The 24,942-nt window shown below is 40.7% G+C and overlaps 1 long non-coding RNA gene across 2 annotated transcripts in view; it reads right to left on the bottom strand.

Moving 5' to 3' along the window:
• The window catches only part of LOC140847745 (uncharacterized), a 30,293-nt gene continuing 5,351 nt past the window's right edge, over positions 1-24,942 (bottom strand). Inside the window, exons 2-3 of one of the 2 annotated variants that reach the window (XR_012127864.1) lie at positions 12,405-12,527; positions 1-459 (exon numbers count right to left, since the gene is read on the bottom strand). This is a non-coding gene — a long non-coding RNA (uncharacterized lncRNA). Of the gene's footprint in view, positions 460-10,213; positions 10,336-12,404; positions 12,528-24,942 lie in introns of those variants that run through there. The other variant, XR_012127863.1, reaches the window with a different exon arrangement.

Below are 24,942 nucleotides of genomic sequence, written 5' to 3'. Positions count from 1 at the left end.
TAAATCTAGGAAATTTTATGCTAAGTGAAGAAGCCAGTCAAAAAAGAACACAAATTGTATGACTGCACTTAATGTGAAATTTCCAGAATAGGCAAATCTACAAACCAAGATGTGAATCAGTGGTTGCTACAGGGAATGGGGAGTGACTTGTAGTGGACACAGTGATGACGGAAAAGGTTCTGCAGTTGACTGAGGTGATGGTTGCACATCTCTGTGAGCACATCATTGAAATGAAACTCTAAACGCATGAATTTTATTCTGTATTAATTGTAATTCAATAAGGCTATTCAAAAATAAAGATACCATTAAACTGTCAGGACAAAATGAAGACATTTATTAATGCAGAGAGAAATTCAGAGAGGCTCATACCATGATTCCTATCTGAGGAGGATTGTTGAAGATCTTTACCTCCATGGTAACTGGAGCAGAAAAACTATATCGGTGCAGACATGGTCATCCCTAGAGGAAATAGTGATGGAGAAACTGTTACAGTGGCTACAGTGAGTAGATAGTCCTGAGAATGAGATTGACATGTAGGGTTTCATTAAGCCTCTGAACAAGGAAATGCACTATATTGCAAGCTAACTTTAATAATAGCTTGACAAAAAAAAATCTCTCCAATCTCAAGATTTACAGACGTGGGAGAGTGGAGGTCTCATATGATTAGGTTTCCTGTGTGTGGGAAAAGTAGGAAAGAAAGCAGGGTTCAAAATGGTACATTTTAGTGGGGTGAGAAATAACTAACAAGTCATCCTATTGAGTGGCCTAATAATTATTTAATTTTTACATTTTGATAAATTGTTAAGAATGGAAACATAAACACTAGTAGAAATGAAAAGGAGAGTCAGATGCAAAAGGAGGAGGGAACAGGAACATGAAGAAACCAGAAGGAAATATGCAATGGAAGGAAAAAGAAACAAACACAAAAATAACATTTATTATAAAATCATATAGAAGCAACAATATCTAGGGTATCGTCTGTCACAGAACTTCTGACTGGACCTACAGCGCTGAAAGACTTAGTGCACTTGTTTCATCAACAAGGACTTAGTCGCCTGTGTATCACTCCTGGCTGTGCTGCCGTGGCTACAGCCGCACGAGCTGAGTCCAGGTAACACTGATTACCTGTTAATGATAATTTTTATGTACAGTAGGTTAAGTAAGACACACTGTTAAAGTTAATGTCATCTGTTTTGTTTTGTTGCTATTTTAAAACATCTAGTACAAACTTCAAAATTACATATCTGGCTTGCATTATGTTTTGGTTGAATGTGAGGCTTCTGTTTTTCATGCTATGACAGTAAGTTCTCTGAACTTAGTTATTTTATGTTCTAAACAAAAGAAACAGACAAATACAAAGGAAAATTTACCATAGTAGATGAATGGATAGAGAAGGGTGGTACATGTACACAATGGAATATTATTCAGCTATAAAAAGAGAGGAATCCTGCCCTTTGCAACAACATGGATGGTCCGAGATTGTATTATGCTCAGTGAAATAAGCCAGGTGGATATAAGCAAGACAATATACTAGTAAGCTGTATAATGAGAGTAGAATTGTGACATGATAGAAGGCAGGCTGCGGTAAACAGTCAGGACAGAAGGCCTGTCTGGGAAGGTGCCACTGGTGCAGCCATCATGCTCTGCCCACCCTGCCCCAGTGCCACCTGGGAGGGACTTGAAGTTAACATTTCTCTGCCAAGTGGCCAGAGGGTACTCATGACCCTGGCAGTGGTGGGAGGGACATGCCACTTGCACTCTAGGGCCTGCGCAAGTAGGTCCCCAATACTGCTTCCAGGATGCATCTGGGCCTATGGAAGAATCCGGCAGAAAGCTATTCATGAAAGGCCTCCTGGATCCCTCAGTCACCTCATGTCTCATAGCTAAGCATTCAGCCTTTACTAGATCAATACAAGCTAGGGAATGTTTCTCAAAAGGACAATAGTCATAACTGAATAGGTTTTATTAACAAATTCTCGGGCCTCCACTGTGGTTTTCCTGTCGGGACTTGTCCCCGGCCACAGACAGGGTGTCCTCTCCAGCTGCTGTCTCTGAGGGTCCTGTGTGGGCCATGTGGTGACTGAGTGGCTGCAGCCCACCACTGGAGAGCTGTTTCTTGCTCAGCCAACACGCAAGGTCATCAGTCTTTCTTGTCAGAGCAAAACACACAGGTGTGGTGTATGCTGCCTGCAGAAACCAAACAGGCCCCCTGCACTAGTGGTCGGGGGCCCAGGGGGCTCTCACCTTTGCTGAGGATGGCCGCACGTCCTGGACCATAGGACTCCAGGTCCCTGCACCAGCTCTGTTCATGGGATTCAGCCCCTTTGCCTTAAAAACCCAGAGACGTGCACCCTGGGTCCTATCAGTGTAGTGTGCTAACACGAACTGGGAGGTGAGGACACAGTCAAGGTCACACAGAGCTCAAGTGTTGATATATGTGCCATATGGCAGTCCATGCAGAGGACCATATGGGAAAGGCAAGCTGCCATCCTGGCTTGGCAAAAGTCAGTTGGTTCTAGTGTTTATGGGATTGCCATGGGGAAGAAAGGGATTCACAAGGGACAGCTCTGTTCCAAGGGCTTTAGGAATCTGTTTGGGCACAGAAAACACTGGCAGGACAGTTGTCCACTTCTGGAGGCAGCACAGGCTAGGGCTTAGAAGCACAAGTTCTGACCCACCTGAGCTGAGGTCACTAACGCAGCTCTGTTTGGATTTATTCCTATATTTAAATTTTTTAATGCTTGCATAAAAGGTCTCCATTAAATTTTATTTTCTAATTTTTTTGCTAGTATATAGAAATACAATTGGTTCTCATATATTGATGTTATAACCAGTATAATTGACCTTGACAATTTGCTTATTAATTTTAATAGACTATTAGATTCTGTTGAGTTGTCTACAGAGAGTTATCTACATATAAAATAATAACTATTCTATTTCTCACATTTCAATTTTTCCCCATCTCTTTTTGTGCCAACTGGAATCTCCACAACAGAGCTGAATAAAAGTGATAGCAGATTCTTGCTTTATTTCTGATGTCAGAGGTAATGTCTTAAAGCTTTGAGTATGATGCTTGCTTTAACATCTGTTTTGTTATTTGTAGATCTTCATCAGATTAAGAACATTTCTTCCTATTTCTAGTTCACTAAGTGCACTTATCATTAATGCATTTGATTTATATCATTTTTTCTGCATGCATTGAGATGGTCCTTTGTTCTATCAGTGGGTTGTGGTGCTGTAGTCGCATATTTAAAACACATGTCCTGTAAGCTGTACATAATTAGGTACTTTTTTATCCAATCTGACAATCTTTTAGTTTTAATTGGAGTATTCCATTTTCACTTAATGATTTATCCTCTTTAGATCTAATGAAATTAGTGATATTCTGGGCTTTAATCTGCCATCTTATCCTGCCTGTGTTATATTCTCTGGGGCCTATAATCTTCATCTCAGGAGAAATGGGAAATTGACTTCAAGTCAGATTAGAAGTTATGGAAACTAACTACCAGGAAGAATTTGATGTATAAAATCAGATCAACACATTGTCTTTAGTTCCCTGAAGTGAAAGTGATTCATATGACAAAGAAAATTAAAAATTATTCTGCAGTTATCTTGGGTTATCTACCTACCATCACCATGCAAGAAAGCACCAGAAAATTAGAAAATTACCCTCCAAAGCTTCTGCAACAGAAGCTTCCTAACTACTGCCCCAACATACTATATGTAAATATATGTGTAACACACACACACACACACACACACACACACACACACACATATACACAATTCCTTGATATTTAGCTACTTAGAAAATAGAATATATTTACCAATAAAAAATTACTGTAGGTTGTAGGGTTCCAAACATGGCTAGGTGTTAGGATCAAAAGAGGAGCTCTTTAAAAATACAGACTCTAGACTCAATTTGATTCAGTTAGCCTAGAATGAATCTGGTTCTCAGGTGTTCTCACATGCATTCTGCTTTGGGAAAAAATTGTCTGAAGGGACCCTGAAATTTAAAAGTTAATGGCAATGAAAAAGCACATAATGTGTTTCAGGTGAGTTGAATGACAATCAAGCATTGTCTGACCAGAAGAGCTTGATACTAGTTATAAGATATAGGCATTTTCCCAAAATTCACTTTTGCATTGAACAACGATGTGTGTACAGCTTACATATGATTGATTGATGTTGGTGAATGGGCATGATTAAAGCACCTACTCAGATCTGAAGATGATCACAACTAATTTTGTCCAAGTGGAATTGCACCTATGCCTTACACTGGCATGAAGTAGGCATCATAGATAGTTCTCAGGTTGCTTGTGAGAGGCAGGGAGGGTGATGTTTATTTACTGTGTGGGATAAAAGGCAGCCCCAGTTCACCACCCAGAAATAGCATGGCACCTCTCAGAACACTCAAGTTCAGGTAACATCTCCCTGCCTTGATTTCCTTTCATTCCTATTTTCTCCAATGAAAAAAGAATCTGGGTCTTGCTGTGGGAACCTTTTCAAGTATTGCTTCTAAAAGAGCAATTAAACATGAATTGTGGGCAGTATTTGAAAAGACTGCTTCATTTCTAAAGCTATTTAGATAAAGCTTAAATTAAGCCTGCCAAGAATCCCCTCAAAAGCAAGTATGAATGAGAGTGCTGTGAAAATTGTAGTCAGGAGGGGCCACATACAAATTCAGCTCTGAACTCTATTGTTTATCAACTGTGTTGAACACATTTTAAGGCCATTTTTGACATTTCAAGAACAACAAATCAGAAAAAAATTGTGACAAAATGCCAATCAGAATAGGTTGTAACTTAGAAGAATTGTACAAAATGCTGAGTTCACATGGCAGGGTTGGCACAGTGCACAACAAATAAGGGTCAAAACTGTTCTATCCAGCTAAGTACCCCAATTTCCAAAATCAGACTGTTCTCACTTGGCTCTCTGCCCTCAGAGGCTGCCAATGGGCTTCCATGCCTGAGGGCTTCCCACTGGGGCCCAGAGGGGAGCTCTGGCAAGCGGGAAGAAGGTGGAGGTAGGGTGTGTCTTCACCAACACTCACAAGGTGAAGGCAACTTAGGAAGGCTAAGTTCCTCTCGAGCCACTCATTTCCATTCCTGTTGACCAGGTCTTCCTCTAGACTGGTGAAAACCCTACAAACTTCTTGTACTTTGTCAAAGGCTGTTCATAAATCAAGTTCCTCAATCAATCCTCATATAGAACCTGACTGACACACCCTGGTGTGTTAACTTTAATCAATAGATATAAATAGTTAAAAACAGTAATAAATTACAAAATCAGAAGTGAATTACCATTAAAAATGGTAAAAAGAAATGAATTACAACAATCGAAGAGAATGAAAAAAAGAGGAAAGTAATTGAATAGACTGTAAAAAAAAGAAAAAAAAAGACTTAGCATCCATCCCCCTTCTTTTCCTTTCTAAACATGAAAGTGCCCTCCTCAAAGCCATGTTCAGCTGACGTCCAGGCACAGTGCCCTGCGGAGGTCACTATATGGATGGAGCCCACGCATTGTTGGCCAAGAGGACCCTGAGTAAAGACAGGCATTTCTTTAATTCCTCAGTCCTCCCGTGTACATTCTTTTTACTTAGCTGTGTTTATCTGTGTATTTGTTGTTCATTATTCAAATAATACAGAATGGCATTCTCATTCTAAAATATCCCAGCAATGCAGACATACAAAATAAAGCTCTCACAAACCCCCCAGCCTTCACATCCTCTGCTCCTACCCCCTGTTGTTCAAAAACAGTATCAGCAATTACATGTCTTCAGTATTTTTTGGTACTCTTGCACAAATATGAAAAAATTACCTACAGTTTAAAGTTGGAGTATGGTATATATATATATTTACCTAAAACTGAATTTCCATCTAACCCTGCATTTTGGAGTTTTCTTCTTATCGTAAGTATATATGGATTCCCCCTGTATTTATTTGGAGGACTACATAGTGTGCCCTTGGAAGGATGCTGTTTAATTCAGTTGCTACTGTCAGACATTTTTAGTTATTCCAGTTTTTTTCTCAACACCTCTGTGGATATTTTTGTATGTAAATTTTTCATATAATGATCATACTGACATATAATTTATGTAACCTAATTTTTCCACTTAAAGCAATCAACTCAATGTTCCTACTATATTCACAGAGTTGCACAGCCACGGAAACAATTTTAGATCATTTTGATCATCTCCAAAATAAACCTGGTAACCTATTAGCAGTCACTCCTTATTTCCTCAAGCCCTTCAGACCTAAGCAATCATTAGTCCAATTTCCATCTCTATAGATTTGGCTGTTCTGGACATTTTGTATAAATGGAATCAAGCAATGTGTGGCTTTCTTTACTCTGCACTTTTTCACGGAGCATAATGTCTCAGGATCATCCAGCCTGTGTCATGTAGCAGAACTTCCTTTTAATTGCTGGATAATATTTCAGTGTGGATATGCTACATTTTGTGATTCATCCAATGGTAGATATTTGAGTTGTTTCTACTTTTTGACTTATGAATAATGCTGCTACAAACATCCATGTAAAAGATTTTTGAGGGCATGTTTTCAAATCTCTTGGGTATAAACCTATGAATGGAATTACTGGATCATACGATGAACCTATATTTAACTTTTTAATAAATGTCAAACTGTTCCAAAATGGCTATACAAATTTTACATTCCCACCACTCAGTGCATGAGGTTTCCAATCATTCCATATTCGCATCAACCCTGGTTATTTCATTTGTTCATTTTAATGGCCGTCCTAGTGAGTGTGAAGGACATCTCAGTTTGATTTTGATTTTGTATTTGCCTAATGATTAATGATGTTGAGGATCTTTTAGGGGTTTACTAGTCATTTGTGTATTTTTTTGGATAAATATTCAGATTTTTGCCCATTTTTAGTTGGGTTACATATCCTTATATTTTTGAGTTGTAAGAATTATTTATAAATGCTAGACACAAAACACACTAGAAACACTTATCAGGTATATGACTTTCAAGTATTTTCTTCATTTTCTGGATTATCTTTTCACTCTTTTGTAATATCCTTTCAGCATTAAGCTTTAATAATTTTGATAAAGTCCAATTTATATTTGATTTTCTTGCTTGTGCTTTGTTATATCTAAGAAAGCTTTGCCTAGCCTAAGGTCACGAAGATTTTCTCCTATACTTTTTTCTATGAGTTTTATAGTTTTAGGTCTATAATCCATTTGAGCTGTTTTGGGAATTTGTATATAAAATTTAGTGCAATATTGTTTACCTAGGATGGATTCCTAAAAGAATTGCTTGCTCAAAGGTCATGCGGACTTTTATTTTTTCATTCTGAAATATGCTGCTGAATAATTTTCTAAAAAAGTTTTATCAATTTATCTTCACAAAAAATAAGAGCAAAAGGTCCACTACAATGTAGTCAACAGTAGAAGTTTTCCACTTTTAAGATTTTTGACAATGTGAAGAACATGAAGGTGTATCTCATTTTAGTTTGCATTTTACTAATTACAGATGCATAAACATTGCCAGTTGTTGCCACGACATTTGTCTTTACCCTTCTGGTAAGTGTCTGCTGATAGCCTTTACCCATTTTTCTGCCAAAAAATTATATTTTGTTCCATTTCTGGCTTCTCTTGAACATTTTATAAGCCCTCTTATTGTTAAAACAAACAAAAAGAAGATGAATACAAAAAATAATACACATTATAGGAAAATTTTAAAGTGCAGATGTGGAAAGAATTCAGAAAGCACCCTGAGATAATGAATAAAAAGAGAAAGAGACAAAGAGACATGAGAATTTTCACAGCAATATGGCACAGAAAGATAAAACAGCCTGTCGTTGAAAACACCCTTGGGAGAAGCATTTCAGGAAGATAAACACACTCGAAAGATACAATGAGATATGAATAATGCGATGAAGAATAAGGATAAATAAATAACTTAGGAACCTTTACTGAGCTTTCAAAAGTGGACTCTATTCATCCTAGGGTGGCATGGAAGAAGCCATAGAATTTAGACAGGAAAACATTTAATTCATAATTATAACCTGAGTTTTGATTTCTGTATTTTTTGTAAATGTATTATTATGCTACAGATGATATAATTAAGAGCAGTAGCACACACTTATAAATTAATAAATGTGATTTTTACTTTGATAGGTTTTGGATGATTATTTTTTTTAGGATAAGGACATTCTGAATTCAAAAATACATCTATAGCTATTCAGAATTAAAATCTTAGGAAACAGTAACAGTCTTGTAGTAACAGTAGAAAGAAGAAAGAGGTATGAGCATACCACAGTGATCATTCCATTCAGGTGACCCTACAGATTTTTTTCTATTAAGGTATCATTGATACACACTCTTATGAAGGTTTCACATGAAAAACAATGTTGTTACTACATTCACCCGTATTACCAAGTCCCCCCCATACCCCACTGAAGTCACTGTCCATCAGTGTAGTAAGACACCACAGAGTTATTACTTGGGTTCTCTGTGCTACACTGTCTTCCCCATGACCCCCCCCCCACACACACACCATGTGTACTAAACATAATACCCTTCAATTCCCTTCTCCCTCTCTCCCCACCCACCCTCCCACATCCCTCCCCTTTGGTAACTGCTAGTCCCTTCCTAGAGTCTGTGAGCCTTTTGATGTTTTGTTCCTTCAGTTTTGCCCTGTCATTATACTCCACAAAAGAGGGAAATCATTTGTTATTTGTCTTTCTCTGCCTGGCTTATTTCATTGACCATAATACCCTCTAGCTCCATCCATGTTGTTGCAAATGGTAGGATTTGTTTCTTTCTTATGGCTGAATAGTATTCCATTGTGTATATGTACCACCTCTTCTTTATCCATTCTTTATTCCTACTGATGGACACTTAGGTTGCTTCTGTATCTTGGCTATTTTAAATATTGCTGCGATAACCAGGGATGCATATGTCTTTTTGAATCTGAGAACTTGTTTTCTTTGGATAAATTCCTAGGAGTAGAATTCCCAGGTCAAATGGTATTTCTATTTTTAGTTTTTTGAGGAAACTCCATATTGCTTTCCACAATGGTTGAACTAGCTTACATTCCCACCAGCAGTGTAGGAGGGCTCCCCTTTCTCTGCATCCTCACCAGCATTTGTTGTTCCTAGTCTTTTCAATGTTGGCACTACAGATATTTATAAACCTTTGAATTTATTGGGAAAAAGATGTAAGTCCATCTGAGTAAGGTAGAGATAAATACTAGAAAACTAAAAATAAAATGTATACTTTTTTAAAGTATAGGAAAGTAGATATATCCACTACAAAGTAGGAAAGAAAACAGCAGAATACATAAAATAAAAAGCCAATTAAAGTCCCTTTACAGTAATCGTAATAAATATAAAGTAAGAGACACTGGAAGCTGGGCAGGCAGACTGCGGCGAGATGATGGATCTGGAAGTCTTGTGCCCTCATCCACCATGGAGACAGCAACTTAAAAACAACACATGGACTAACTTTCCTTTCTGAGGATGTAGGCGCCAGTTAGGAGGTTGCAGCACTTCAGGCAAGTGCAAAGCCACGAAGGGTCCCACTGAAGTAGTTTTCTGCTTTTGCCCCCCTAGTCTTCTCTCCTTACTATAACACTGCAGCAGCATTGGGAGAGAGCTCCCAACTCCTGGCTTCTCCCTCAGGATAGAAAGAGAATAGAATGTGCATCAAGGCTTGGGATTTAGCAGGGGGCTTGCAGAGGGACTGGTTCCTGCCTCACTTGAATTGAGAGCTGAAGCAAACAGAGGTATAATCTGGGTGCCAGGTTGGGGGCCTTTGGGGACAAGGGTGGCCCTGCAGTTTGTCAACACCAGAGAGTCTGCAGTACCACGATCGGACACCAGATAGAGCAAGAGATTATGGGATCTTGAAAACACCCTCAAGCACAACTAGGAGCCTCTGGAGCCCAGCAGCCATAGAGTGGCCTCTCTGGCATCCCCCTGGTGCCAGGGCCTCCACCTGAGCCTCTCCCTGCAGACACTAGGCAGCCTTTTAACCACTATGGAGCTCTCTCCTAAGCCATGGACCAACTGGAAACAGTAAAGCTTTTTGCAGCAAAAAAACCTATTTAAGACCTATTTAAGAATTTCCTACAAGCCACATTCCATTATATATCCAATAGCCAGAAAAAAAACAACCTATGTTTTCCAAAATCTTTATTTGCACATCACTTACTCATAACAAAATAGCCTGAGCTGTCTCTTCCAAGAAACATGTGAACATTTTCTGAACTCTCTGGTGTCTTTTGTGGGCTCCATGCTCCAGTTCTCCCTGCCTCCTCTTCTGCTTCAGACCTGAGCTGCCGAGATCCAGGAGAAGAGGCTGTCCTAGGAGCGAAGGTGACAGCGTGGGGCCAGGAGCCTCGGTTACTCAGGCCCTACACGTGGGGCTGCCTCTGGGAGAGACCCACCGCCTGCTGGCCAATCACTGGGCTTCATGCACCTGTGAGAAGGAGTGCAGCTGATGCACATTCGCTGAGCAGACTGGGTCGTGTCCGTGACGTGCAGAAGCCATGCTGGTGATGAATGCTTACTCCCAGCAAAGAGGCCTATCCTGGTCACATTTGGCACCCCCTGCCTGGCTTCTAAGATGCAGTGCCTCAGTGGTCCTCTGGAAGTTTCTTAATGATCCACCCACCTTAGCATCTGGACAAGATAAGTCCCAGTGAGTGAGTCTGTCTATCTGAGTTCATTCTGGAACTGGGAAACACCACAGGGTGGGGTCAGCGACCTGAGGAACCCAGTGTTACATGCACCCGAGACTAAACGCCTTCCGTTATCTGGCCTCATCCCAGCTCTGCCTGTTGGGCCTCAGGGACATTTTGTCTCCAGGAATTAATGTCAGTTCAGTGTCAGTATCTGGCAATCCCTGGAAAGTCTGCTATTTCACCCTCATACACAGTCACCCTTTGGAGGTCCCCTTAGGGAAGGCAGTTGGAAGATTAACTGCAAATTTTCAGTAACATGGAAGGCTCCTTCCTCAAGGGAATTGTCTCCCCTTCATTCCAGGAGATTTCTATCTGTGAGCAGACTCCAGTATCTAAATTGATTGAAGGTCCAAGAACTGTGTTTTGATTATTGAAATTAGACTTCTGTTCAGCAGATAGTTTTTCTGCCTAGACAGATCAAAGGGCTTCAGCAGCTGCCCCCCATTCCATTTCTGGGACATCAGGGTCAGCTAGCCAATGGCTAGGGCTGTGTGAGCTCCCTGATCACTACTCTGGCTGTGCTGTCCTGTGGGCACCACTCGCACCTCGATTTGGGTATAAGTGTGGGGACCCGTCTCTCAGGAGCCCCTTAGCCCACCCCATCCTGGTGGCAGCAGTTCTCCCTATGATTTCTGACCTGCAGAAATGAACCACCATGAAGTTCTTCAAAGATGCTGGGGCTCCCCACACAGATTTATTCCCCGTGGTTGTGGGAAAAGGTGTGTCCTCTGGATTCAGGAGATTCAAACTTGAATCTGCACAAGATCCGGTAGCTCTTGGTAAGATTCCTAGCCTGCATCCCAGAGATAACACATCAGAAGGGCAGAGGGGTAGCACACTGCCCTCCCGCCGATGGCTCCCATGCCTTCTCCAGGACGAGCCGAGGGCAAATCCCTGTTTGGTTTAAGAAGAGGGCGTAAGGATACGGAGCCCCTGGTGCAATTTCTATGGAAACCCTGGTGAAAATTGCCAGTCTGGGTTAGAACTAGTTTTTGTCCTGGGGTACCTGCTGCGTGTTCTCATCCTCACTACTGAGTGACTGGCATAGTCTACCTATAATTATGTTTGCAAAGAGGAGAAACTTTTGAAAGGCAGACAAAGGCTCGGGTGTCTCCCAAACAATTCTAGGGCCATGCTGGGGCTGCACGGGTCTGGATAAACTTACTCATAGCTGACCCCAAGAAAAAGGCTTCTGGGCCAGGGCCTGAAGGCACTGCACAGCTGGTTCCACACTGAGTCTCACACAGCCTCCCACAGATCGCTTAGGGGTCTGGGCAACATGTCATTTCTGAGTCAGCAGATCTGGGATGGAGGCCCGAGGTTCTGCATCTCCGATAGACCCCAGGGATGCTAGTGCTGGTGTGGAGGGACCCAGCCTCTGGGTGGAGCACCCAGCTGTGTGCACAGGTGCCTGGCATTTCCCCTTCTGAGAAGTGTCAGGGTTAAGGAGTATGTGGTAACTACCCATATACTGTATTGGATTATGATCCATTGAGTGCAAGTTACCATAGATTATAAAATAAGTACATCTTATTTCAACAGGAACATTGAAATGTGGGATGATGTTTTTGGCAAAACGTAAAATTTGCTCACACACTCACACCCCTAATGTGTATCATTGTAATTTACATAGCACAGTCCCCATCTGGCATTTACACTTCTGTTCTTTGATAAGATTTTCATCCTTACCGTTAACGCTTTGCTGTTTGGGGAGGTATGCTGTCGAATACAAGAGTGAAAAAGGAACAAAAACCCGATTTCCTCCTCTCCACTTCTCTCTCCGCAGTATCTTCTTCTGCTTAAAACTGAGACCTAGAAAAACAGAGCAGTTAAACCGAATCAATCACTGACTAGTTTAGAAAATATAGATTTTATTCAAGCAAGTTTCTAACACTTTCCTCACTTTATTTAATACTCTGAAAGCTTTCAAAGAAATTGAGAAAAAAAGGAGAGGCATGCCAAGTACTTCGGGATCTTCATGATTTAATCTGCAGGTGAATGATATTTTTCCTTTGTCTTCTCCTAAATTTACATTTCTTTGAAAAAAACAAATTCATGCAAGTAGAAGTGAATCCGTTTCCAAAAACTAGAGAAGAAAATGCCATCATCTGCTCCGACAACTCCATGGGAGGAACACCTTTCTTCCTAACTCTGTGGGAAATTCACAAGACAGCTAAGGTGCTAGTTTGGTTCTTCAGTTTTTTCATGGAACTCATAGTAGGCTGAGAGCAACGTTTAGGGGAGTAGGAAAATATCCTCACCTTTGCCAAGTGCCTCCCTGTGAAAATGTGGTTTGAGCAGGTTGAGGAAGGTCCAGGTATGGGAGGTGGAGATCTATTCAAATGGCCACAATTCTCTATTTCTAGATCTTTCCTTCTCATTTTGGCTTTGGTCCTACACTGGCTAGGCTCCCAAGCAACTGACAAGCTGTTTTCCCTGGATAGCTGGCAAAATATGAGTACAATCCTAAATGCCATCCAGCTGGGAAGGATGAGAGAGTGGGAGGGTGAGACCTGTTCTTCTAATTGAATGTTCAAAAGGGTGGACTCTCTTGGAAAGAGTTCCCCAGGAAGCCAGTAAAGAGTTTTTATGGGTATTCAGGAGTGTGCACTGTTGCAGGTAAAGAGTTTATAATGTATAATGTTTGAGATTCTCAAGGCAGTTGCAGACACTGTACATTCATTCTGCAAGTCATCTTGGACTCTCCACCTTGTTTGAAGTTCCCTGCATTTTTGAGGCACCGTGTAAGCATCTAAAAGCCTGCTGCTTTCCTTGATGACACGGATTACAAAATTGATACCTGCAATTACCGTTATGCCTCAGTAGATGCCTGTCATTTTCTAGGTAATGAAGATCTGAGATTTCCCTAGGTATTGACTGTTATGGCGCCTACTAAGTGACTTCAATACAAAATGTATATGCTTGTGTTATGTAAACCCTGAATTTACTTCAATAGAAAAATGTCACCATGAATGAAACAGGCAACTATTTTAAAGGCATAATCAGAGTATGACACTTGATGAAATAATATTTTACACCTATTAAATTGGAATGACTTGTGGAAAGAGAAAGGAAATATAAGTTTAGACTTAAAATGAAGGCTCCTTCATATTTCTTTTAGTTGTAAACATTTTATAAATTCAGAATAGTATGTATACACTTTTGCATATATGTGGGTTCTCTCAAATAACCATGACAATAAAGTTAATATGAATTTTGTGGTATCACTTGATACCAAGTTTTCTCAATTATCTCCTAAATATCTGTATAGTTGGTTCATTTGAATAAAATGTAAACAGGAACCACCCATTTTTAATAGGCTGTCACATCAACCCAGTAACAATCCTTGGGACAGTCAGCTCCTGCATGTCTGTGCAGAAAAGGCCTGGTTTGGCTAAGTGCCATGGCCCACTTGGGATGCATTGGCCAGAAAGGATTTCATCAAGGGGCCCTCCCTGGGTCTGAAACAGGGCTGGCAAAGCAACCATCCCCACCCTCCTACCCTGCCGTGACCGTGAGTGCACAGAATTACAAACTCATTTGTTCACTACTCTGCTCTCATGGGTTCTCATGTGGCCTTTCTCCTTTCCCCCCTCCCACCGTCTTTCTCATCCGATGTAACTGGAAGCACGGACCACATATAAGTGATTCTCTGGGATGCTGCCCATCATTTACATCTTCATTACCCCAAATTCCTGCTTACCCCACTTGAAGTAACTCGGGCCTGAAATGTTGCATTTATCATTCTGATGCTTTTGTGAAACATAATTTTAGTATGAAAACATTCTTAGAATCTTTTTTGAAGTGTTTTTCTGGTAATTGTTTTAATTGACAGTATAGGAATGATGCCATGGTATGGTTAACCCTCTGCAGCTTGTTCATTCACATGGTGCTGCACTGCAGGATTGGTGTGTACGGCTTCGTGAACCTGCTGTTTTCACCATTACGGAATGCTCCGAGTGTGGGTATTTCACACTTGACTCCCAGTCTCTGCTGAGGGACGTTTGGTTATTTCTAAGATGTTTCTAATAAAAGCAGTGCTGTTAGTTCTTATACATGTTTTCCGATGAACACTTGCAAGAGTTGCTCTTGGGTGCACTCCCAGAAACAGGATTTCCTTGCCACAGTAAGCCTGGCAAATATTCAGCTGAATAACATAATTCTAAATTATTTGCTGAAGTGGTTATGCCCCTTGACTTTTCTACATACAATGAACAAGAGAGTCTTGAAATCTAGACCTGAAATCTAGAAATCAGTATCCACAAGTTTCCTAGGTAATGGCGATTTCATCCAAGTGCCATTTGCATTCCTCATTAAGAGGTTAAAGACATCTGCCATATCTGCTGGCCATGTGTGTGACCTTCTTTTCTTAGGAGGTTATTTGTTCTTGAAGCATTTCTTTCTCACTCCTTGCTATTTCATTGTGTTACTTTTCTGTTTGCTGGATAACAAGTTACCACAACTCAGTGGCTTAAAATATCAGAAATGCACCACTCCACAGTCTCCTTAGGCCTGATGTCAGCAGGTGTGGTTGGGCTCTGCCCAGGGTCTCACAGGTGGGAGTGCAGGTGCCTGCCGCCCTGTGCTGGGCGGGGGCATGCTGCTTCCTCGCTGTTGCTGGCAGAACTCCTTCCTGGGGCTGTGTGATGGGCATCCCGCCATGGCAGCTGCGGGCAGGGCCGCCCTCGGCTCCATGGGGCTGCCACAGCTCCTTGCCTCAGGGTGCTCATAGGCAGTTCACAAGCTGGGTGTCTGCTTCTGTCCAGGCCAGCGGAGGGCATGTCTGCCTTCCTCTTCCAGAGCCAGCAGGAAGGGCTGCCTGGTCGCTTTGGCCCATCTGACAACTCCCCACCTTTAGGGAGATTTGGGACCTTCATCACACCAGGAAAATCCCTTCCAGCAGCAGATAATCAGCATCTGACTAGCTGGTGAAGGGGCTGCACACCAGGGACGGGTTTGTGGGGTGCTCTCAGATCGCTGCCTGCCTGCATCACAAATGCCTTCCTCCTGCTCTAAATGCAGATTTGCACTTTCTGTAAAGTTTCTTATTTCTGTTTTGATGAACAGAGGTCCTTTCTTGTTATCAACTAAGCCTCAGGCCTTGTTTACATTTTTCTAGTTTTTTTTTCTGTTTGCTTAATGTCCTTCTCTGGAGCCGGGATCCCCTCCAGGGTACTGTGGCACATTTGCTGACCTGTCTCCTTGGCCACCTGTTGGCTGTAACGGGTTCTCACACTTCCCTTGTTTTGATGACATTAGATAGTTTTGAGGAGCACCGATCATGTATTTTGTAGAATGTTAGGGTTTGATGTCTTTCTCACCGTTCAACTAGAGAGAAGGTTTGGGAGGAAGCAGAGGCGGAGACACACCACTCCTCACACCCTGTTTGGGGCACATGCTGTCCACCTGACTCACCACAGAGGATGCTGAGCTGGTCACCTGGCTGCAGTGGTGTTTGCCAGGTTTCTCCACTTAATTGGCCCCAAGACACTGTATACGCTCACTTTATACACTGTAGGGTTCAGATCATTAAATTGTTTTAGATGATTCTATCTATATTTATGAATAAAGTAAGTCCGTAGTGTTGTTTTCTTGTACTGTCCTTGCCAGGTTTTGCTTAATGATTGTATTGGTCTTACAGAATAAGTCAACCATTCATCTTCTTTGCTCTGGAAAAGCCTGTGCAAACTGGGATGAACCACCGGGTAAGAATTTGGTAGAACTCACCTACAAAACTGTGACCACAGTGTTTTTCTTTGTCAAAAAGTTTTGGTCATTAAGTTTCTTTTATAGTATTAGGACCATTCATGCAATCTAGTTTCACCTGTTAGATTTGTTAGGTTATATATTGAAAGGATTGTCCATTTCATCTAAGTTTTCAAACATGTTGCACAAAGTTAGTGATATCATTATTTTAGAATATTATTGATGACTCCTGTCTGTGGTTATGTCCTTTTTTCCATTCATGATATTATTCATTTATGCCTCCTCTTTACTTCTTTATTTTCCAGATCTTTTTCTCTCTTATGTAGGGTGACTGCATAAATTGTTTTTCAAACCAGGAGTGTGAAACTGAGCCCCCAAAAATAATTAAGCTGATATAAAACAGGGCAATATAACAAATTAGCTTTTTATATTACAAACTCAAATAATAAGTTTTATACTTTCAAGTAACTTTTTTCCTAAAAAACATTCATATTACCAAAGCAAATTTAGAAACAAAAATAATTCCTAGTAATGAATATTTAAACATTAAAAAGGAAAAAATAAAAGTAATTAACTCTTGGTAAATATTCATATATTTCAGATTCTCTAACACAGTGCCATTGAAATCTTTTAGAATAACTGATTTTTAAATATATGGTCATACTATTTTTAATTTCAAAAATATTTAAAACTTTAAAAAATCCTCAAAGTTGTATTGTATGATTAATAAACTTGATCCCTTCAATAAACTTGAGCTTCCTCCACAGACCATGATAATTTTCACTGTGAAAATAATCCTACAAAACTGAAGTAGCTGGAAAGGGCAGAGATTGACAGAATCTGTTTTTAATATTTTAGCCAAAATATTTTCACAAGTAATGCCTTTTTCCTTCATTCAGAATACATGTCATTAACAAATATTTTCATGAGAAAAACACTTGTCAAATAACCAGTCTCTATAATTCTTCAGAATGCTTTGTCCAAGTCAGATTCTGCAAAATTGTCATCATGTTTTCACTCAGCATTTTCTTAGATACTCTTTTGTTTCTAAGACATCTCATTTATTTAGAATAAAGCACAAAACTGAATTTTGGAGACTCATAAAAATTCGCCATCATTATTTCTCACACTGGCTACTTTTCACAGTTACAACTTCAAAGGTTCAACCACCTTAACTATTTGTGATGGATAAAGAAGAGGACTCAAACATACTCTGTTCTGCTATTTGTAAAATTTAACTTCACAGAATTTTGTAGGTCATTTAGTTGTGTATATGTAAAATATTTATAAATTTTGTGAACTATGTTTTCATTCCAGTTGGCAAAATGATACAGTTTATATGAACGACGTTATGAATTATGTGTGCCCCTAATCAATGTCTAGTGGATTGCTACTCTGGGCTTTTTAACCTTGGAAACAACATTGCTCTTACCATGAAGCTTGGCATCCCAAATTTCTCCTTATTATTGTCACAAATACAAAATTTTTATCCTCATTATTGAACTTTTAAACTCAAATCCTTGTAACATTCACGTGATATCAGATGCTTCACCTTCAGCAGAATAAACCTTCAAATCCCTACTTTGATTACATGGATTAGCTGAAAAGATAAAATTGGTACTGGAATTTAATTTTCTGTTTGAAGCATCCAGTACACTGATAAAAATCTGTCATCATTTAATTATCGACTATGTTCTCTTGCCAACTGAAGCCAAAAACTGATAACTATTGCCTCACTTTTTTATACGTGCCAAGAAAACTTGAAATTCAAAGTGAAAACGGTTATTTGATCTAAATGAAAAGTCTTCCTCCACAACATACGATGTAAACACATTTTCTGAAGATGTGTTCAACTTTCACTTTCAAGCACAGTCTTTTTGTAACTTCTCCTGACCTGATTTCCTTGTAATTTCTCCTGACCTGAGAAGTTGTCACTTCTCATTCCCATGGCACGACTATGGTTCCTCTGGGAGATAGTCAATGCCAACAAATAGTCTGCATGAGGTAACTATCACCAAAGTTGAGAATGAGATTTCTGTATATAAGTTTTAGTTAAACATGAACTTTATTATTTTTCAGCTTAATGCAAAATAATTGCAAAACAAACACAACTGCAAAATTAAAGTGTTGTTGAACAATACAATAAATATAGATGTATGGTACCTTTAAATGGGAAAAATGCTTTAAATGACTGTACAGACCATATACACTCTAAAGAGGATTGATCTACTTTCATTTCTCATATATATTTCCCTTATACCTAAACTTTCATTTCCCACACTTAGTCATCAACTCCAACAGGCCAGGGTGGGGTGGCCATGCCACAGCTTGCTGGTATACCAAATGGGCACAGGAGCATAAGTGTCTCTCCCCTATCAGTAGAAGGTGCTGTCCTTTACACTTGTGTACAGGAACACTTCAGTCTGTCAGCAACCCCTGCATGCGTCCCACTAAGGGAGGCAGTAGTCATGCCGTATCTGAAGACATTGTAAAAAGAGAGGCAAGCTATCACAGATCATCTATCATATTAGAGCACATTAAAATGAGAATTCTGGGGCGGAGCCAGGATGGCGGCGTGAGTAGAGCAGTGGAAATCTCCTCTCAAAAACACATAGAGCTATGAAAATATACCAAAGAAAAATCTTCCTAAAATAGAGACCACAGGACACAGGACAACATCCAGACCACATCCACACCTGCAAGAATCCAGTGCCTTGTGAAGGGGGTAAGATACAAGCCCCAGCCCGGCGGGACCCGAGCGCCCCTCCCCCCGGCTCCCGGTGGGCGGAAAGAAACTGGTGCGGTTTTTTTTTTGGTGAGTGCTTTTTGGAAGCCTTAAAGGGACGGGACCCCGTTGCTAGGGAGGCAGGGTGGCGGGACCAGTGAGCAGGTGCCTGGGACCGGCACCTGAGGACAAAGAATATCCCGCGTTTCTCCCTGTGGAACCGGCGGGCGGTTGCCTGAGACCGGCGCCTGAGGATGGAGGAAATCGCGCTTTTTTCCCCTTTTTTTTTCTCTTTTTGGCGAGCACTTTTTGAAAGCCTTAAAGGGACAGGGACCCCGGTGCTAGGGAGGCAGGGTGGCGGGACTGGTGAGCGGGTGCCTGGGACCAGCGCCTGAGGACAAAGAATATCCCACGTTTTTCCCTGCAGGACCGGGGAGCGGGTGCCTGAGACCAGCACTTGAGGACAGAGGAAATCGCGCGTTTTTCCCCTTTTTTTAAATCTTTTTTGCGAGTGCTTTTTGGAAGCCTAAATGGGACAGGGACCCCGGTGCTAGGGAGGCAGGGCGGTGGGACTGGTGAGCGGGTGCCTGGGACTGAAGCCTGAGGACAAAGAATATCGCGCGTTTTTCCCTGTGGGACCGGTGGGCGGGTGCCTGAGACCAGCACCTGAGGACGGAGGAAATCGCGTGTTTTTCCCCTTTTTTTCTCTCTTTTGGCGAGTGCTTTTTGGAAACCTTAAAGGGACAGGGACCCCGGTGCTAGGGAGGCAGGGCGGCGGGACTGGTGAGCGGGTGCCTGGGACCAGCACCTGAGGACAAAGAATATCAAGCGTTCCTTCCCTGCGGGACCGGTGGGTGGGTGCTTTTTGGAAGCCTTGAAAGGACAGGGACCCTGGTGCTAGGGAGACAGGGCAGCAGGACCAGTGAGCGGGTACCTGGGACCGGCACCTGAGGACAAAAAAAAAAAAAAAAAAAAATCGCATGTTTTTTCCTTTTTTTTTTTCCTTTCTGTTCCCTCTCTCATTGTTGCTGTTGTTGTTTTGGTTTTGAGAGTGCTTTTTGGAAGTCTTAAAGGGGCAGGACAGGTCACTTAGACCAGAGGCAGGGAATCTGGGGATCTCTGGGCACTCTAACCCCTTGGGCAGCAGGGAGCACAGAGGCCCCTTACGGAGATAAATAGTCTCCTGGCTGCTCCCCCTCCAACGGGGCTCCACCATTTTGGAGGAACAGCCCCAGCCAGGCCAAGCCCACAGCAACAGTGGAGATAAACCCCAAAGCAACTGGGCAGGAAGCAGAAGCCCTGTCTGCGCACAGCTGCCCAGCACAAGCCACTAGAGGTCGCTATTCTCCCAGGAAAAGGCTACAAACCAACAAGAAGGGAAGCTCTTCCAGCAGTCACTTGTACCAGCTCTGCAGACTATCTCTATCACCATGAAAAGGCAAAACTACAGGCAGACAAAGATCACAGAGACAACACCTGAGAAGGAGACAGACCTAACTAGTCCTCCTGAAAAAGAATTCAAAATAAAAATCATGAACATGCTGACAGAGATGCAGAAAAAAATGCAAGAGCAATGGGATGAGATGCAGAGAAAAATGCAAGAGCAGTGGGATGAGATGCAGAGAAAAATGCAAGAGCAGTGGGATGAAGTCCGGAAGGAGATCACAGATGTCAGGAAGGAGATCACAGAAGTGAAACAATCCCTGGAAGGATTTATAAGCAGAATGGATAAGATGCAAGAGGCCATTGAAGGAATAGAAGCCAGAGAACAGGAACGTATAGAAGCTGACACAGAGAGAGATAAAAGGATCTCCAGGAATGAAACAACACTAAGAGAAATATGTGACCAATACAAAAGGAAAAACATTCGTATTATAGGGATACCAGAAGAGGAAGAAAGAGGAAAAGGGATAGAAAGTGTCTTTGAAGAAATAATTGCTGAAAACTTCCCCAAACTGGGGGAGGAAATAATCGAACAGACCATGGAATTACACAGAACTACCAACAGAAAGGATCCAAGGAGGACAACACCAAGACACATAGTAATTAAAATGGCAAGGATCAAGGACAAGGAAAGAGTTTTAAAGGCAGCTAGAGAGAAAAAGGTCACCTATAAAGGAAAACCCATCAGGCTAACATCAGACTTCTCAACAGAAACCCTACAGGCCAGAAGAGAATGGCATGATATACTTAATGCAATGAAACAGAAGGGCCTTGAACCAAGGATACTGTATCCAGCACAACTATCATTTAAATATGATGGCGGGATTAAACAATTCCCAGACAAGCAAAAGCTGAGGGAATTTGCTCCCCACAAACCACCTCTACAGGGCGTCCTACAGGGACTGCTCTACAAGGGAGCACCCCTAAAAAGAGCACAGAACAAAACACACAACATATGAAGAATGGAGGAGGAGGAATAAGAAGGGAGAGAAGAAAAGAATCTCCAGACAGTGTATATAACAGCTCAGTAAGCGAGCTAAGTTAGGCAGTAAGATACTAAAGAAGCTAACCTTGAACCTTTGGTAACCACGAATCTAAAGCCTGCAATGGCAATAAGTACATATCTCTCAATAGTCACCCTAAATGTAAATGGACTTAATGCACCAATCAAAAGACATAGAGTAATAGAATGGATAAAAAAGCAAGACCCATCTATATGCTGCTTACAAGAAACTCACCTTAAACCCAAAGATAAGCATAGACTAAAAGTCAAGGGATGGAAAAACATATTTCAGGCAAACAACAGTGAGAAGAAAGCAGGGGTTGCAGTACTAATATCAGACAAAATAGACTTCAAAACAAAGAAAGTAACAAGAGATAAAGAAGGATACTACATAATGATAAAGGGCTCAGTCCAACAAGAGAATTTAACCATTCTAAATATATATGCACCCAATACAGGAGCACCAGCATATGTGAAGCAAATACTAACAGAACTAAAGACGGAAATAGACTGCAATGCATTCATTGTAGGAGACTTCAACACACCACTCACCCCAAAGGATAGATCCACCGGGCAGAAAATAAGTAAAGACACACAGGCACTGAACAACACACTAGAACAGATGGACTTAATAGACATCTATAGAACTCTACATCCAAAAGCAACAGGATATACATTCTTCTCAAGTGCACATGGAACATTCTCCAGAATAGACCACATACTAGCTCACAAAAAGAGCCTCAGTAAATTCCAAAATATTGAAATTCTACCAACCAATTTTTCAGACCACAAAGGTATGAAAGTAGAAATAAATTCTACAAAGAAAACAAAAAGGCTCACAAACACATGGAGGCTTAACAACATGCTACTAAATAATCAATGGATCAATGAACAAATCAAAATAGAGATCAAGGAATATATAGAAACAAATGACAACAACAACACTAAGCCCCAACTTCTGTGGGATGCAGCGAAAGCAGTCTTAAGAGGAAAGTATATAGCAATCCAGGCACACTTGAAGAAGGAAGAACAATCCCAAATGAATAGTCTAACGTCACAATTATTAAAACTGGAAAAAGAAGAACAAATGAGGCCTAAAGTCAGCAGAAGGAGGGACATAATAAAGATCAGAGAAGAAATAAACAAAATTGAGAAGAATAAAACAATAGCAAAAATCAACGAAACCAAGAGCTGGTTCTTTGAGAAAATAAACAAAATAGATAAGCCTCTAGCCCAACTTATTAAGAGAAAAAGAGAATCAACACAAATCAACATAATCAGAAATGAGAATGGAAAAATCACGACAGACTCCACAGAAATACAAAGAATTATTAAAGACTACTATGAAAACCTATATGCCAACAAGCTGGAAAACCTAGAAGAAATGGACAACTTCCTAGAAAAATACAACCTCCCAAGACTGACCAAGGAAGAAACACAAAAGTTAAACAAACCAATTACAAGCAAAGAAATTGAAACAGTAATCAAAAAACTACCCAAGAACAAAACCCCGGGGCCGGACGGATTTACCTCGGAATTTTATCAGACACACAGAGAAGACATAACACCCATTCTCCTTAAAGTGTTCCAAAAAATAGAAGAAGAGGGAATACTCCCAAACTCATTCTATGAGGCCAACATCACCCTAATACCAAAACCAGGCAAAGACCCCACCAAAAAAGAAAATTACAGACCAATATCCCTGATGTATGTAGATGTAAAAATACTCAATAAAATATTAGCAAACAGAATTCAACAGTATATCAAAAGGATCATACACCATGACCAAGTGGGGTTCATCCCAGGGATGAAAAGATGGTACAACATTCGAAAATCCATCAACATCATCCACCACATCAACAAAAAGAAAGACAAAAACCACATGATCATCTCCATAGATGCTGAAAAAGCATTTGACAAAATTCAACATCCATTCATGATAAAAACTCTCAGCAAAATGGGAATAGAGGGAAACTACCTCAACATAATAAAGGCCATATATGATACACCCACAGCCAGCATTATACTGAACAGCGAGAAGCTGAAAGCATTTCCTCTGAGATCAGGAACCAGACAGGGATGCCCACTCTCCCCACTGTTATTTAACATAGTTCTGGAGATCCTAGCCACGGCAATCAGACAAAACAAAGAAATACAAGGAATCCAGATTGATAAAGAAGAAGTTAAACTCTCACTATTTGCAGATGATATGATACTGTACATAAAAAACCCTAAAGACTCCACTCCAAAACTACTAGAACTGATATCGGAATACAGCAAAGTTGCAGGATACAAAATTAACACACAGAAATCTGTAGCTTTCCTATACACTAACAATGAATCAATAGAAAGAGAAATCAGGAAAACAATTCCATTCACCATTGCATCAAAAAGAATAAAGTACCTAGGAATAAACCTAACCAAAGAAGTGAAAGACTTATACTCTGAAAACTACAAGTCACTCTTAAGAGAAATTAAAGGGGACACTAATAAATGGAAACTCATCCCATGCTCATGGCTAGGAAGAATTAATATCGTCAAAATGGCCATCCTGCCCAAAGCAATATACAGATTTGATGCAATCCCTCTCAAATTACCAGCAACATTCTTCAATGAATTGGAACAAATAATTCAAAAATTCATATGGAAACACCAAAGACCCCGAATAGCCAAAACAATTCTGAAAAAGAAGAATAAAGTAGGGGGGATCTCACTCCCCAACTTCAAGCTCTACTACAAAGCCATAGTAATCAAGACAATTTGGTACTGGCACAAGAACAGAACCACAGACCAGTGGAACAGATTAGAGACCCCAGAAATTAACCCAAACATATATGGTCAATTAATATTTGATAAAGGAGCCATGGACATACAATGGCAAAATGACAGTCTCTTTAACAGATGGTGCTGGCAAAACTGGACAGCTACATGTAGGAGAATGAAACTGGACCATTGTCTAACCCCATATACAAAGGTAAACTCAAAATGGATCAAAGACCTGAATGTAAGTCATGAAACCATTAAACTCTTGGAAAAAAACATAGGCAAAAACCTCTTAGACATAAACATGAGTGACCTCTTCTTGAACATATCTCCCCGGGCAAGGAAAACAACAGCAAAAATGAGCAAGTGGGACTACATTAAGCTGAAAAGCTTCTGTACAGCGAAAGACACCATCAATAGAACAAAAAGGAACCCTACAGTATGGGAGAATATGTTTGAAAATGACAGATCCGATAAAGGCTTGACGTCCAGAATATATAAAGAGCTCACACGCCTCAACAAACAAAAAACAAATAACCCAATTAAAAAATGGGCAGAGGAACTGAACAGACAGTTCTCCAAAAAAG

The sequence above is a fragment of the Manis javanica genome, chromosome 2 (genome assembly GCF_040802235.1).
Source record: "Manis javanica isolate MJ-LG chromosome 2, MJ_LKY, whole genome shotgun sequence".
Classification (NCBI taxonomy): domain Eukaryota; kingdom Metazoa; phylum Chordata; class Mammalia; order Pholidota; family Manidae; genus Manis; species Manis javanica.
The sequence above is the reverse complement of the archived record's forward strand: the minus strand, read 5'-3'. Positions and strand labels throughout refer to the sequence as shown.